Here is a 17,785-nt window from a genome sequence, read left to right as displayed (position 1 = left end):
TGCCAGGGTCACACAGCTGGGAAGTGTCTGAGGTCAGATTTGAACCTAGGACCTCCTGTCTCCAGGTCTAGTTCCTACTCCACTGAGCTACCCCAGTGACTTTATACTTATTAGTTTCAGTGCATAAAGTATAGTAATTGTTTAGTCATTTTTGTCAATTCATTTTCATTTTTCTGTATTCTGTTCTTTAAATTTTACTTCTGTTTGCTTTGCAGTTTTTTTGGGATCTTTATTAGAATCTTTTCCCACCTCATACTTACCTTAATTGTATTATATAATATAACATTATGTTATATAATCTGTTACATTCTTCGTGCCAATGGACCCAGGCTTCCAACGCCGAGAGAGTGGGACTGTCACTGTGTTTCGACTTTTCCACTTAAATCTTCATGCACAGGTGTCTTTATGCACAAAAACGCACAAAGACAATCGTCATCCTCCGTTCGAGAGACAACCAACCAATCTGTTACATTCTTGTACTACAGGTTACCCATTCTCCTGTTGTTAGATAGTTAGATTGTTAATACATTTTTTTCCATTATATTTAATATTACTATGAAAATCTTTGAACTGAGGGTCATTTTTTTCATAATACTTTCAAGGCATATTCTGTAAAATGGTTATTTTTGTAACTTTTATGACATAATTCCACACAAGTTTGAAGTTCCATCAACAGTGAATCAGTGTACTTGTTTTTCAGTAATTCCCCCAGCATTGTATTTTGTTGCTTTTACTTTGTTTTCCCCAATTTGATGGGTGATTCGGTATCTACAAAATTGGTTCTCTTCATTTATTAGTGAGGTTTTTTTTTTCAAGTATTTTAATAATTGATGTTTCCTCCCCAAAAGTTGTGTCCTTATCCTTTGTGATTTTTTAACAAAAAAGAATTAAAATTAAAGTGAAAATACCAGATTAGGAAAATATATCTGGCAAGTATTACAGATGAAAACTTGACCTTTTGATTGCTTGTCAGATAGCTATTTTTATCTAGTAGGGTGTCCTTGGGTACATTTGTCTACTGTTTTCAATTACTTTGGGTTTTATTTGATGTTTCATTGATCACCCCCTTTTTTTTTTCATGGTTGTAGGAGGGTAGAGGATGCCAAGAATTAAATAAATTAAATGTGAAATACTTGTCTGTGAACAAGTGGATATATATTGTTGGAGGAGCTGAATCATATTAATCTTAATATTCTATCTGTAAATGAAGTCCGGAAAAAAAAAAGAAAGTTGTGGCTAAATGGCTCATAGGTATTCCTTGGAGTAAAGAGAAAAACTGGAGGAATGAGTTTTATCATGTGATCCAAGGCTATAAGATATATTTTTATGGGGCATTTGGCCTCTATATATTGCAAAACTAATAAGAATTTATAAAAAGTTCACCACAAAAACAGCAGCAATTTATATAGCAGCATCAGTTGCTGAGGATGAAGTGGTAGAGAAATTTATTGAAGAACTTGATAAGACCTTCTACATAAATCAATATTTGTTTTTATATTTGGTGATGTAATTGGAAAGGTGGGAAATGGTGAGGTTGGGGAAAAGTATGTAGAAAAGCATCCTTCAGGAGAAAGAAATCAGAAATCTAGTTTATATAGACCCTCATACTTTGAAACAATGAACACATTTGTAAAAAAAAACAAAAAAATAATTGGTAGCTACTGACAAGAACAAGCACCAAACAACATCACAAAATTGACTTTGTTGAAGACTTATTATGCTCATGGAGATATCCTTGAGTCAGTTGCCTGTGTGCAGTCAAACCACTGACTTGCCAAGGCTAGGTTCAGAATTTATAAGAAACAAGCAGAAAAAACATCAATGAAAAGGTTATTTAAAAAGCTAATAAAAAAGAAAAGGGGAAATGGACAACAGAAATCACATGGATGATAACATAGTTTCATCCAGTACTTAAGTAATTATAAATTATTTTCTACAACAAGGAGACCAAAAGAATCCAGAAAATGCCTTAGTCAGCAAACATTTGATTTGGTAAATGGGGACAGATGGTTGCCAAAAGAAACAATTGGTTTCTATAAACTGTAAATTTTTATGAGCAATGTTGTCACAATAAAGGAAAGAGAAAGAGTGGAGGGCAAAAGCAGTCTTAAGAAAGCCTTGCAGATTATCCAATGAAGCAAGATCCTCCCAAGGATGATTCAAGGAAGAAAATGGAAACAGGGACACAAATAGAAGAAAAAGGGAAAAGATTTACATACATTTTTAATACCACCATGTTTTCTTCACCTAAGATAATTGATACCGCATGTCATAGTTAACTGAGGTGCTTACAGAGGTAGAAAGGACATTAAAGAGAACAAAGATGGGAAAAGTTGCTGGATTGAGTCATATACTTGGCACAGTTTATCAAGTATTTAATTCAGTCCAACAGCTTTTCTCATCTGGGATCAAGAGAAGATTCATGTTAGAAGGGATATAATTGTGAGGACATTAAAGGACTGACTTATAACGTAGTCAAAGGAGAGAAAGATACAGAAGTATAGAAAAAACTTTGGATTTTATTGATGCTGAAAAATGGTGACCAAGAAAATATCAACAGCTACTGTTCTATAAGGTTGTTTCTCTTTCTTTGCAAAATTTTTATGAAAGTCAGCTACATATAAATTGAGTGTACTGTCAGTGAAGTCTTTCATAAGGAAAAAACAGAATTTTACAAATGATATTCAATAATGGAGCATTACCTTTAATAGTAAACTGAAAGATGTTCATAATATAAAATTCCATTGGACTTATTTTTTGGTGATTACAAAAAATGTACAACCTGTAATATCACATTGCTGACTTATGAAATCTTTTACAACAGTGTTTCTCCCATCCATATAACAAGGTTATTTAAAAATCCTTGAAAGACATAATAGCAGATATAGCCCTATTTAGCAGCCCTCTGATAATAAGGATCAGTTGAAGCATAAAACATGGAAATGTGCATTTATTATTAGTATTAATCATTGTGCTGGATGAGGTCTAGCACAGTAGAGGTGAGAAAAGATTCCTTTTGGAAGATGTGTTCCTCCAGAAACTACTTGTTTGTAAATGATGTGATGATTACATCATCTCCAGGGGATTGCAGAGCTTTCTAAAAGAGATAAACAATCACTTAAAGGAGTTTGGCCTCTCCACACAGGAAAGACCAACTGGATTGCCCAGATTTCAACATATACCCAAATGTACACCCTATAGAGTAGACATTCATTAATTTTAAAAAATTGTTAATAAATAACTATATTTCCTTTTGTTTCCCTTTTAATTATCCTTTAATTGTTAATCCTTTAATTATTATTGTAAATGTTTAATTGTTTTCCTTTTTAATAATTTGTATTTTATAAGGAAAAAGACATTCTGAGAAGGGGTTCATGACAGGAAGGTTAAGTAAGACCTCTTTCCATAGGACTTTTCCAATGGTATGAATATCTGGGACAGATAGTACTAAATTGACTGTGAACTGGGCCCAGAGTTGAAAAAGGAGAATAGTGTACTTTTGGAAAATTGCAGAACATCTTACTGATTCATAAATTTCCCATACCATCAAAGACCTATATTTTTTATAAGTTTTTGCCATATTACTGCATGGCAGCAAGAACTGGAAAGTCACTGCTTCCAGAGAATTAAAGATGAGCATCATACAGAGGGTAGTGTAAAGGAGTATGGACAGGCTACAACCTAAAACCAATGAGGAACTCTAGAGAACAGAAGTAAAAAATGTTATCCATGAATGATAGGTTAAGAGATGAGAATGAGGAATGACAGGTGTATGACCTGAGTATCCCACTGACAGCCTCAAGATGTTGGTAAAAGTGAAGGTGTAATGCACATTGGATGGACCCACTGTAGCAAACTTTTGAAGGACAGGAGCTATAGCCAAGCCCCATAGGCAGGAATAAGTTGCTCTCTTTATTGTTCAGGGGAATTCCTGAATCAATGAAGTCTCAGTCCCTTTTGAGTACTTAAAAGTATCAAGTAGTTTTGATGATTTCAACTTCATAGTATGGTTTGAGGTTTAGTAAGGTTGGGGCTGTCTTTATTGCTATTATTATCGTTATTTCTCTTGAGATTTTTGACTGATAGGTGAATGCAGTTATTTTGTCTTAATTTTATAGTGTATCACTTTGGGAGGTAAATAACAAAATCAGTAACTTAATTTAGATTGTAACCTCATTTTTATTTTCTACCTGTGAATATCTCCAGTTATGTCTTTTACTTCTGCAAAGATGGTTTTGTAGTTTTATTCAATATGAAAATAAGCTTTCAGTATAACTTGATAGATTTGATTTTCCATTTTTTTGGTTTTTATTCATGGTAAAATGTATTTTTCTGTCTTAGTTTTCTTAGTAATATACTAGAAAACTGATGATTTTTGAGGTTTTATTTTATATTCTTTTACTTTGCTGAAATTACTAGTTATTTTTATTAATATTATTGAATTTTTAAAATTCTTGAAGTTAATCCAAATATCTACAAATAGACATTATTTTGCCTCTTGAGGTATGCACATTCCTTTATTTTTCTTGTTTTATTGCTACCATTTCTATAACTTAACAACTAACTGCAAGAACAGTGGGAAATCCTTGCTTTACTCTTGACCTTTTTGTATAGGCTTCTAGTATTTCTTCATTTTGAGTATTGTCAATTCTTAATTTTAAAACATCTTGCTTCTTATTAAGAAAATGCCCTTCTTATGACTTTCATTTATTCATGGAAAAAGGAATGATATAAGCTAGATAGATGGTAATAGAAATGGTAGGAATTGGTACTGATTGGTCAGATCCCCCCAAAATAGTGATTAATGGTTTGATGATGCCTTAGAAATCTCTAATAAAATAGCTCAAACCATCTGTAATTGGCTGACCCTGTGATCTTTAATGTTTTTTAAAAAGTCATGAATAAATGTGCACAAGGCAAGTTTATCAAAATTTTGAATGATCCAAACCTGCGTGAGATAGTTAACATACTGAATTAAAGTTAGGATTCAAATCAGTCTTGACAGGCTAGAACATTGGGCCTAATCTTGTACGATGAAATTTAACAGGGATAAAAATAAAGTCATATATTTGGGTTAAAAGTTAACTTCCCAAATGAAAGATGGAGGAGGCATCAGTAGATATTAGTTCATTTGAAAAAATCTCAATAGGACTTTTGTACTATAGATTCAGTACATGTCAGTAATATGATATGATCACTATAGACGCTAATGTAATCTTAGATTGTATTGAAAGAAATATAGTATCCAGGGATATGAGAGAACCCCAACTTTACTCTTTTTTGACAATACTAACATTTAGAGTATCTTGTTTAGTTCTGAACACTACATTTTATTCTGAAGGACATTGATGAAGGACATAGTACCTAGAGGAATACAGGCAGGATAGTGAACCCTGCAAGTTTGTGCCACATGAGGTTAGACTAAAGAAAATAGGGATTTTTAACATTTGAAGAAAAGATAGTTTGGGGTGGTGGGTGGACTACATGATAATTGTCTTCAAGTATGTGAAGGGCTGTCTGGTAGAAGAGGGATTAAGCTTATTCTTCTTAGCATCAGAGGGCAGAATTTGGAGTGATGAGTGAAAAGTTGCAGAGAATATATAAAATTTCTTTGTATTTGGAACTTTTTACAAATAGATTCAGTCACTTTTGGAGAAGTAGTTAGGTGGTTTCTTACCTCATGGAAGGTCTTCAGTAAAAGACTGCAGGATGACTTGGCAAAAGATGCATGATGACTTATCAGGTGTGTTGTCATGGGAATTCCTCATAGGTTGGATAGAAAAGACTTGATGGACACCTAGGTCCCTTCTGACTCTGAAATTCTCTAACATTACTTGTTCTAAGGTGCTCCCTGGATCTAATAGTCAACTATTAATATTAATTAATATTAATATCAATAGTCAACTGATGTCAACTCAAATAGAAATGGAGCCACTAAACCAGGGGCTGAAATTGATTCAGAAAACCACATGTTAACTAATATTATCCATGTTCTATTGTATTTTAACTTATTTTGTTAAATATTTTTCTTTTTTCTTTTTTTTTTAAACCCTTACCTTCCGTCTTGGAATCAATAGAAGAGTGGTCAGGGCTCCGCAATGAGGGTTAAGTGACTTGCCCAGCTGGGAAGTGTCTGAGACCAGATTTGAACCTAGGACCTCCCGTCTCTAGGACTGACTCTCCATCCACTGAACCATCTAGCTGCCCCCTAAATATTTTTAAATTACATTTTAATTTGGTTCTACTGCTAGGACATGAATGATTCACCCTTTTGTTCTAGTGTTTTGTGTTCCAAAGTCTCTTTCTTAACATTCTATGATCTAAGGTTACTTCTAGCTTTATGAATTTATAGTTTATGTAAACTCAAGACTTTTTTAGCATAAAAAACCAAAGGTTTTATTTGTGTACCTTGTGGATTTATCTTGATTTATAAAGGAAATATGAGTATATGTTTTAAGTATCAAGATTTCTAGGTGGTAGCTAGTGCTAGCATACTGATTGTTAATGGCTTGAAGTCGGGGTACAATGTGAAAAGGTAAAAAAATAAAATAAAATCTCACATCTGCTGTTACATGTTGTTAACTCCCTTAGCAGCCATTAAATCATTTCAAGTACAATAATAGTGTAGGAGGTAAATTAACTAACCATTAACAGTCTTATAAATACACAATTAACATGCCAACATTTATATGACACATTGATGGGGCAGCAGTAATTTTTGATTGGGAGTTTGCGTCCCTTTTGGAGCCTCCGGCTGTTGCTTATTTAAACAAGGTCTCTCAGATTACAGGTGAGTAGTGATTTGGTATTATCAAGTAAATGGTAAAATGCTTGTAGACAGATGGGAATGTCTTTTGAAATAACCACTGTACATGGGCATTTTTGTTGTTTAATTATAGGTTGTAAATAGTTAGCTATGGTAAATATTTTCTTCATTATTTGGAGAGAATAAGTCTGACACTCTTTAAACTTTCTCTTCCTAATGATTTCAATATTTATGATATTGCCATTCACATTCACTCAATCTTTTATGATTATAACTTTGGGTTTACTTTTTATTTTCCATTTCCATTTCCCATTTCTTTTGCATCTAATAAGCCCTCTTGGTTCTACTTCCAGAGTATGTTTCATATATCTACTTATACTGCTCTCTATTGTAGCATTCTCCATATTGAGAAGTAGTGGGGTTTAGTAGAAGTACACTGAATTTGTAGTCATAGAACCTGGGTTAAAACTTGGTCTTTGTTCCTTATTTCTTTGGTGATCTTTAGTTCCTCTCTGGGCCTCAGTTTCCTCATCTGTAAAATGAAAAGATAACATTGATGACGGCTAAGCTTCTTTGAATTTCAGAAACAAATGGTAGTTCTGCTTCCATTTTCTCCCTCTTCTAATTCATCCTGCATATAGCTGACAAAGTAATCTTCCTGATAATCCTTGCACCCTTTCTCTTAAAAATTTTAGTAGTACTTTTAGGTTTGAGTATCAGCTCAGACTGGCATTTGAGGACCATATATAATTTGATACCAAATGCCCTTTCTAGGTTTATTTAAAATTTCTTTTCTTCATATTAATGTAGTCCTGTGAAAAATGTCCAAGAGTTAGAATTATTGGACCCAATTTCAAGTTCTGATTAATTCCTTTGGGATTTGAGATGAGTTGCATATTCTTTTTAGACCTCAGATTCCTCTTATATCAAATCACTAAATGACTTCTCAGGGCCCTTTTGATTTTGATTCTGTGCTCCCTGTAACCATGTAATTTTGTATTTCTTACTGTTACCTGAACTCTTTTTTTTCTATCTTGCATTTGCATGTTTTCTCATGCCATCATGTTAGCTTGAAATACTCTTCATTCTTTTCCATTTGAAAATCCTATCAACTTTCCAGAAACCTATTTCAGGTATTGCCTTTTCCAATAATACCTTCCTTGATTCTTGCACAGCACTTCTCCTTTGTAGTAGACTTCTCCTTTGTAGTAGACCTCCTTTGTAGTTGAGATACTCTGTTTTATATAAGTTATCTGAGTACCTGGTTTAGTTTAATTTGATCATAAATTCCTTGAGGGCAACTTCTGTATCATATTCTCAGAGCATCTGACCCAGGATAGATGCTCAATAATGGTTTATTAAATTACATACAACATGTTTCAGTAACTGACTTTATCGTAGAATATCTTTGAACCATGGAGGGTTATCAGAAGGAGGCATCTGGACTATTGTTATTTGGTCTAGATCCATTCTTTCCTTAGTGTGGGAATTCCTACTATGGAAATTCCTATTCATATGGGCAACTCATCTGTAACTTAGTCTTAGTTACTTTAAGCATTTAGAATTTTAAGTGATTTTCCCATGATTAATGTAGCTATTCATGTCAGAGGCAGTAGTTGAACCTCAAGTCTTTTAGGCTTTATGGTGATTTTCACTAGTCGATCTTCTTGCCTTGATTTTTCTTTCTTCCTTTTTTTAAATCCTTACTTCTGTCTTAGTTAAACCTCTTAAGACAGAAGGGCAAGGGCTAGGCAAACAGGGTTTCAGTGTTTTTCCCAGAATCACACAGCTAAGAAGTGTCTGAAATCATATTTGAACCCATGTCCTCCTGACTCCAGGCTTGGGGCTCTATCCACTTTCTACCTGCCTCATCATCTTCTTGACTTTCTGTAGAATTAGACTTATTTAAAATATTTAAATGAAGAAACATAGTTGTGATTGTTTTCCAGTTGCCATATATTTATTGTTTCTCATCAATGGAAGTCTTCAAACAGAAGCAAAATAACTATGAGGAATATTACAGAGGAAATTTTTGTGGGCTAATAGGTTAACAGAATGAGAAAAATACTCCTGTACTTTTGTCTTGTACCCAGTTATGATGGGCAACACATACAAAAACCGTAGTAAATATTAACAGTGATAATAGCTACCAGTTTCTAGAGTACTTTAGTGCCTGAAAAAAATTTTTTTTTGCAATAACTTTATGAGGTAAAGACTATAAACATTATTCCTGTTTTATAGATAAGGAAACTGAGAATCAGAGAAGCTCAGTAATTTTCCCACGAACTCATAAATAATAAATGCCAGACATGGGGTAAAATGAAGGGATTGGGCAAGGAAGTCTGTGGGTATTTCCAACACAGAAATTTGATAAGTTTGTGAAATATGTTTTCATGGTAGTAGTTCATATTTTTTTAATGCTTGAATGTTTAGAAAGCATTTTCAATTCACTGTGAAATAGTTCAAATATTATCGTCTCCTTTGGATCTGTAGTCAGAGGACCCAAGTTTATATTCTGACTATTCTGCTTATTACCTCTGTGAGTTTAGAGGAAATCACTTAATCCCTCTGGGTCTCAGTGAAAAGGTTGGACCATATATTTTAAAAATTAAAATTAAATCTCAATAATAAAATATTATATTATAAGGAATTTATTAATGATCATTAGAAAAGAGGATACAAAATAAAGACCACGTACCCATGGCTGACTAACCTATTTAAAATCCCTACACTTGGCTTACCATTGCCATCATGCTGGCTGAAAGCCCAAGAAAGAGGCCCAAGAGGACTACCCACTTGCTAATATCCTCTGTCTACAGGAAATACATAATGACAGAAAGTCAGTGGGGGAGGGGGGCAGCTGGGTAGCTCAGTGGATTGAGAGCCAGTCCTAGAGACAGGAGGTCCTAGGTGCAAATCTGGCCTCAGACACTTCCCAGCTGTGTGACCCTGGGCAAGTCACTTGACCCCCATTGTCTAGCCCTTATACTCTTCTGCTTTGGAATCGATACACAGTATTGACTCCAAGATGGAAGGTAAGGGTTTAAAAAAAAAGAAAAAGAAAGTCAGTGGGCTCCCAGGAAATGTAGTTCTTTTTTAGGATAACAGATTTTAAATTATACATTGAATCTCGGGGGGGGGGGGGAATGTGTAATTTCTTGTATGACTTAATAAATCCCTTAAATATAATATTTTTATTATTGACATTAATTTTAATTTTTACATAACATGACTGATAGTGTTGTTCACTTAAATGTATTTTCTAATCTCAGGTCCTTATATTTTAGATATATTTAGGTAGAGGGCAGCTGGGTAACTCAGTGGATTGAGAGCCAGTCCTAGAGACAGGAGGTCCTAGGTTCAAATCTGGCCTCAGACACTTCCAAGCTGTGTGACCCTGGGCAAGTCACTTGACCCCCATTGCCTAGCCCTTACCATTCTTCTGCCTTGGAGCCAATACACAGTATTGACTCCAAAATGGAAGGTAAGGGTTAAAAAAAAAAAAAGAAGATATATTTAGGTAAGGACCATCTGGGATATCCTCGATGATGTATTAATGTCATGTTGAAGCTATTCAGTACCTCAATTAAATGGATCCTAAACTAGAAAACAATTAACTAGGTGTATTTCTATGTTCTAAATTTAGAAGAAAGAAGCAAAGCTTACCAGACTTATATGTTCACTCCTGGGTAACTTCTAACTTAAACTGGGATTGAGAATGAGGCATTAAGTTTTAGAGGTAACTCTATAGTTCTATTCTTTTAATATTATAGTTCATAAGCCCCCACTGGAACACTTTTCATTAACATTTAACCAGCACATTTAAGACTTAGCAAAGGTCATTTACAAAGATTGTATAATAAGAACGGTTGCTACAAAACATTAACCTGGGGTACACTTTTCTGCAAAAGCATGTAACATCTATGCTGAGTGGCAAAGTCTAGATAGAGGTCACCACAACTTACCTCTAACTTGCAAACTCTGAAATTCATCCAAGGCCTAGCTATTTAAAGCCCTCAGAGATGTGGTTAATTTGTAAGCTCAGCCAATTATGCTGTTCCTTTCTTTTTTCACTGTCCCTTTATTGAATACATTTTTATTGTATTGTGATCTGTAATGATGTGTTTAATATTTTTGTTTTTCTTCATTTATTTATAAGGTTTTTCTGGACATATTCATGATCAGTTTTTGTAAAGATGCCATATATTGCTGAGGAAAAAAAATATGTTCCTTTTATTTTCATTCATTAATAGATACATCATTTAACATTCTTTTAAATTCTATTCAGGTCCATAAAATAAAACTTATATTAAAAGTTTCTTTCTTTGTTAAGTTTGTCCATATCTGAGAGGGATACATTGAGATCTTCTATTATTATAGTTTTGCAGGTTTTGTCTCCCTGTAATTTTAGCTATTTTTTTCAAGTATTTAGATGCTATGCCATTCAGCATATATATGTTAAATATTTTTTTCAAGTATTTAGATGCTATGCCATTCAGCATATATATGTTAAATATTGATATTAATCCATTGCTTTTATCAAACTATAGTTTTTCTTTTTATCTTTTAAAATCAAGTCTATTTTTGCTGTTGACTTTGTGATTATGATTATTACTCCTCTTGAGGTCAGATGAGGTATAGTAGATTTTTTCCAGTTCCATACTTCCCTCTATCCTGTTTTCTTTTATTTATCAATCTTTTTCCTTTTATCCTGCTCCTCCTCAAAAGTCTTTTTTGCTTTTGGTCACTGCCTCACTTCTTTTGCCTTCTTTTTTATTAACAGCACCACCTCCCCCATCTCTTTTCCCTTCCTTTTCCTTCTATTGGGTAAGATAGATTTCTGTATTCAGCTGAGGGTATGCATATATTCTTCCCTTTTTGAACCAATTCTGATGAGAGTAGGTTTCAAGCATTGTCCTGCCCTCTCCTGACCTCTGCCCCCAGCATCTTCTCCACTATAATACTTCTTCCTTTTGTGCAGAAAATTTCTCCCATTCTATTGCTTCCTTTCCTCTTCTCCCAGATCTTTGGACTTTTACACCCCTTAATTTTTGTTTTTGGAGAGTATTCAAAAATATTCAACTTATATTCATTCTCTCTCCCTATGTAGGCACTTTCTAATTGCCTTAATAATGATAAAATTTGGGGGGGGGGTAAAATGTATCATGTTTCTATATAGGAATGTAAGCAGTTTATCTTTATTGAGTCCCTTATAATTATTTTCATGTTTGACATTTTTATATTTCTTTGTAACTTCTATTTGAATGTCAGTTTTTCTATTCAACTCTGATGAAAACATCAGGAAAGCTTAGAAGTCCTCTTTCATATTTTACCTCTGAAGAATTATACTCAGTTTTGTTGTGGTAGGTTATTCTTGGTTTTAATCTTAGCTCCTTTACCTTCCAGAATATCATATTCTAAGCCTTGTACTCCTTTACAGTGACACTGCTAGATCTTATGTGGTCTTGGCTGTGGCACCTTGATATTTGAATGGTTTATTTCTGTCTGCTTGAAGTATTTTCTCTTTAATGTGGGAGTGCTGCAATTTGGCTATAATATTCCTGGGAGTTTTCATTTTTGGGCTCTTTTTTGGGAGTTGATTAATGTATTCTTTCAGTTTCTATTTTGCACTCTGGTTCTACAAAAAGAGAGCAGTTTTCCTTTATAATTTCTTGAAATATGATCTCTAGTAGGCCTATGTTTTTGGTCACAGCTTTCAGGTAGTTTTGTAATTCTTAAATAATCTGCCTTTGATCTGTGTTCCAGGCCAGTCATTTTTCCAATGAGATATTTAATATTTTCTTCTATTTTTTCTTTTGATTTTGTTTTATTCTGGGGGAGAATTGAGTCTCATGGAGTCATTAGCTTTCAGTTGCACAGTTCTGATTTTTAAAGAATTATTTTCTTCAGTGAGATTTTGTACCCTTTCCCATTTAGTCCTGCTTTTAAAGTAAATTTTATACTTCCTTTTTCATTGAGTCTATTCTGTCTTTTAAAAAATCTTCATTTACTTATTACTTTCTTTCAATTACATGTAGAAAAGACTTTTTGACAGTTGTTTTCTGACATTTTGTGATTCATTAGCTCCTTCCCTTCCCCCTGCCCCCAATGGTGTAAATAGTTTCATATAGGTTATACTAGTACTTTCATACAGTATGTATTTCCATATTCCCTATATTGTGACTGAAGACACATATTACATATATAATAAAAAAATCATGAAAGAAATAGAGTGAAGGATGGCAAGCTTTGATATGCAGTCAGATTCTAACAGTTCCTTCTTTGGCTTTGGATAGCATTGTATGTTTGTTTGTTTTTAACATGAAATCTCTTGGAGTTATCTTGGAACCTTGTTTTATTGATAATAGTTTAATCCTTTCAGTTGATCATTGTTCAGTATTTCTTTTACTGTTAACACTATTTTCCTGCTTCTGCTCACTCACTTTCTGTTAGTTAATAGAAGTCTTTCTAGGTATTTCTGAACTCATCCTATTTGGCCTTTCTTCTGGCGCAGTAGTATTCCATTATAATTGTATACCACAGCTTGTTCAGGCATTCCCCAGTGGCCTATTCTACTTTGAACACTGTTCTTTTCTTTGGTGAATTTTTATGCTTCTTTACCATCAGGCCAATTCCTTATTTTTTTTTTTAAGTATTATTTTCTTCAGGTGTGTGTGTGTGTGTCACACCTTTTTTTTTTTTAACCAGCTGTTAATTCTCTTAATTTTCTTGTATCACTCATTTCTTTTTTTTTTTTTTTTTTTTTTTTCATTTTTTTTTTTTTAATATATTTTATTTGATCATTTCCAAGCATTATTCGTTAAAGACATAGATCATTTTCTTTTCCTCCCCCCCACCCCCCATAGCCGACGCGTAAGTCCACTGGGCATTAGATGTTTTCTTGATTTGAACCCATTGCTTTGTTGATAGTATTTGCATTAGAGTGTTCATTTAAAGTCTATCCTCTGTCATGTCCCCTCAACCTCTGTATTCAGGCAGTTGCTTTTTCTCGGTGTTTCCACTCCCATAGTTTATCCTTTGCTTATGAATGGTGTTTTTTTTTCTCCTGGATCCCTGAAAGTTGTTCAGGGACATTACACCGCCCCTAATGGAGAAGTCCATTATGTTCGATTATACCACAGTGTATTAGTCTCTGTGTACAATGTTCTCCTGGTTCTGCTCCTCTCGCTCTGCATCACTTCCTGGAGGTTGTTCCAGTCTCCATGGAACTTCTCCACTTTATTATTCCTTTGAGCACAATAGTATTCCATCACCAACATATACCACAGTTTGTTCAGCCATTCCCCAATTGATGGGCATCCCCTCGTTTTCCAGTTTTGGGCCACCACAAAGAGCGCAGCTATGAATATTTTTGTACAAGTCTTTGTGTCCATTATCTCTTTGGGGTACAGACCCAGCAGTGCTATGGCTGGGTCAAAGGGTAGATATTCTTTTGTCGCCCTTTGGGCATAGTTCCAAATTGCCCTCCAGAATGGTTGGATCAGTTCACAACTCCACCAGCAATGAATTAATGTCCCTACTTTGCCACATCCCCTCCAGCATTCATTACTTTCCTTTGCTGTTATGTTAGCCAATCTGCTAGGTGTGAGGTGATACCTCAGAGTTGTTTTGATTTGCATCTCTCTGATTATAAGAGATGTAGAACACTTCTTCATGTGCTTGTTAATAGTTTTGATTTCTTTATCTGAGAACTGCCTATCCATTTCCCTTGCCCATTTATCAATTGGGGAATGGCTTGATTTTTTGTACAATTGATTTAGCTCATTATAAATATGAGTAATTAAACCTTTGTCAGAGGTTTCTATGAAGATTTTTTCCCAATTTGTTGTTTCCCTTCTGATTTTAGTTATATTGGTTTTGTTTGTACAAAAGCTTTTTAGTTTGATGTAGTCAAAATTATTTATTTTACATTTTGTGATTCTTTCTATATCTTGCTTGGTTTTAAAGCCTTTCCCCTCCCAAAGGTCTGACATGTATACTATTCTGTGTTTACCCAATTTACTTATGGTTTCCTTCTTTATGTTTAAGTCACTCACCCATTTTGAATTTATCTTGGTGTAGGGTGTGAGGTGTTGATCTATTCCTAGTCTCTCCCACACTGTCTTCCAATTTTCCCAGCAGTTTTTATCGAATAGTGGATTTTTGTCCCAAAAGCTGGGATCTTTGGGTTTATCGTATACTGTCTTGCTGAGGTCGCTTTCCCCCAGTCTATTCCACTGATCTTCCTTTCTGTTTCTTAGCCAGTACCAAATTGTTTTGATGACTGCTGCTTTGTAATATAGTTTTAGGTCAGGGACTGCAAGGCCCCCATCATATGTGTTTTTTTTCATTAATTCCCTGGATATCCTTGATCTTTTGTTCTTCCAAATGAACTTTGTTATGGTTTTTTCTAAATCAGTGAAGAAGTATTTTGGTAGTTCAATGGGTATGGCACTAAATAGATAAATAAGTTTGGGTAGGATGGTCATTTTTATTATATTGGCTCGTCCTATCCATGAGCAGTTAATGTTTTTCCAATTGTTCAAGTCTAGTTTTAGTTGTGTGGCGAGTGTTTTGTAGTTGTGTTCATATAGTTCCTGTGTTTGTCTTGGGAGATAGATTCCTAGGTATTTTATTTTGTCTAAGGTGATTTTGAATGGGATTTCTCTTTCTAGTTCTTGCTGCTGAGCTGTGTTGGAGATATATAGAAAAGCTGATGATTTATGTGGGTTTATTTTGTATCCTGCAACTTTGCTAAAGTTGTTGATTATTTCGATTAGCTTTTTGGTTGAATCTCTAGGATTCTTTAAGTAGACCATCATGTCATCCGCAAAGAGTGATAACTTGGTCTCCTCCTTGCCTATTCTGATACCTTCAATTTCTTTATCTTCTCTAATTGCTACTGCTAGTGTTTCTAGTACAATGTCAAATAGTAGAGGTGATAATGGGCATCCTTGTTTCACTCCTGATCTTATTGGGAATGCATCTAGTTTATCCCCATTGCAGATGATATTAGCTGTTGGTTTTAGATATATACTGTTTATTATTTTTAGGAATGACCCTTCTATTCCTATGCTTTCTAGTGTTTTTAATAGGAATGGGTGTTGTATTTTATCAAAGGCTTTTTCTGCATCTATTGAGATAATCATGTGGTTCTTGCTAGTTTGCTTGTTGATGTGGTCAATTATGTGGATGGTTTTCCTAATGTTGAACCAGCCCTGCATCCCTGGTATGAATCCTACTTGATCATGGTGAATGATCCTTCTGATCACTTGCTGGAGTCTTTTTGCTAGTATCCTATTTAAGATTTTTGCATCTATATTCATTAGGGAGATTGGTCTATAGTTTTCTTTCTCTGTTTTTGACCTGCCTGGTTTTGGAATCAGTACCATGTTTGTGTCATAAAAGGAGTTTGGTAGAACTCCCTCTTTGCTTATTATGTCAAATAGTTTGTATAGTATTGGGGTCAACTGTTCTCTGAATGTTTGATAGAATTCACAGGTGAATCCATCAGGCCCTGGGGATTTTTTCTTAGGAAGTTCTTTGATGGCTTGATGGATTTCAATTTCTGATATGGGATTATTTAAGAATTCTATTTCCTCTTCTGTTAGTCTAGGCAGTTTGTATTTTTGTATATATTCATCCATTTCTCCTAAATTGGTGTATTTATTGCCATATAATTGGGCAAAGTAATTTCTAATGATTGCCTTAATTTCCTCCTCATTGGAGGTGCTGTCCCCCTTTTCATCTTTAATGCTGTGAATTTGCTTTTCTTCCTTCCTTTTTTTAATTAGATTGACCAGTACTTTGTCTATTTTGTTTGTTTTTTCAAAGTACCAGCTTCTTGTCTTATTTATTAAATCAATAGTTCTATCACTTTCGATTTTATTAATTTCTCCCTTAATTTTTAGGATTTCTAATTTGGTTTTCTGCTGGGGGTTTTTAATTTGATCGCTTTCGAGTTTTTTCAATTGCATTTCCAATTGATTGATCTCTGCTCTCCCTTGTTTGTTAATATGAGCTTTCAGGGATATGAATTTGCCTCTGATTACCGCTTTGGCTGCATCCCAAAAGGTTTGAAAGGATGTTTCGCCATTGTCATTTTCCTTGATGAAATTATTAATTGTTTCTATGATTTCTTCTTTAGCTAAACGGTTTTGGAGTATCATATTGTTTAATTTCCAATTGGTTTTAGATTTGGTTTTCCATGTACCATTACTAATCATTATTTTTATTGCCTTGTGATCTGAGAAGGCTGCATTCATTATTTCTGCTTTTTTGCATTTGTGTGCTATGTTTCTGTGACCTAATGTATGGTCAATTTTTGTGAATGTGCCATGTGGTGCTGAGAAGAAGGTGTATTCCTTTTTATCCCTATTTATTTTTCTCCATATGTCTATTAATTCTAATTTTTCTAAGATTTCATTCACTTCTTTTACCTCTTTCTTATTTATTTTTTGATTTGATTTATCTAAATTTGATAATGGTTGGTTTAAGTCTCCCACTAGTATGGTTTTATTGTCTATTTCTTCCTTCAATTCTCCTAGTTTCTCCATTAGAAATTTGGGTGCTATATTATTTGGTGCATACATGTTGATTAATGATATTTCCTCATTGTCTAGAGTCCCTTTTAACAAAATATAATTACCTTCCCTATCCCTTTTGATCAGGTCTATTTTTGCATTGGCTTTATCAGATATCATGATTACCACTCCTGCCTTCTTTCTATCAGTTGAGGCCCAGAAGGTCTTACTCCATCCTTTAATTCTGACCTTGTGGGTGTCAACCCGCCTCATGTGTGTTTCTTGAAGACAACATATGGTAGGGTTTTGGATTCTAATCCATTCTGCTATTCGTCTACGTTTTATGGGTGAGTTCATCCCATTCACGTTCAAAGTTATGATTGTCATTTGTGGACTCCCTGGCATTTTGATTGCCTTCCCTAATTCTAACCTTTTCTTCTTCGGCTCTACCTTTTAGTCCAGTGATTTACTTTGAATCAGTCCCCCTTGTCCCCTC

The 17,785-nt window shown here is 34.3% G+C and overlaps 1 protein-coding gene and 1 non-coding gene across 5 annotated transcripts in view; both read left to right on the top strand.

Moving 5' to 3' along the window:
• MAPKAP1 (MAPK associated protein 1) overlaps nt 1-17,785 on the top strand; it is a 370,977-nt gene that overhangs the window by 20,107 nt on the left and 333,085 nt on the right. The gene's annotated exons all lie outside the window — the stretch shown is intronic.
• Nucleotides 2,335-2,393, top strand: MIR7349 (microRNA mir-7349). The gene has a single exon (NR_127572.1). It is a non-coding gene; the product is annotated as a microRNA mir-7349 (primary transcript).

Source organism: Monodelphis domestica, chromosome 1, assembly GCF_027887165.1.
Source record: "Monodelphis domestica isolate mMonDom1 chromosome 1, mMonDom1.pri, whole genome shotgun sequence".
Taxonomy (NCBI): domain Eukaryota; kingdom Metazoa; phylum Chordata; class Mammalia; order Didelphimorphia; family Didelphidae; genus Monodelphis; species Monodelphis domestica.
The sequence above is the reverse complement of the archived record's forward strand: the minus strand, read 5'-3'. Positions and strand labels throughout refer to the sequence as shown.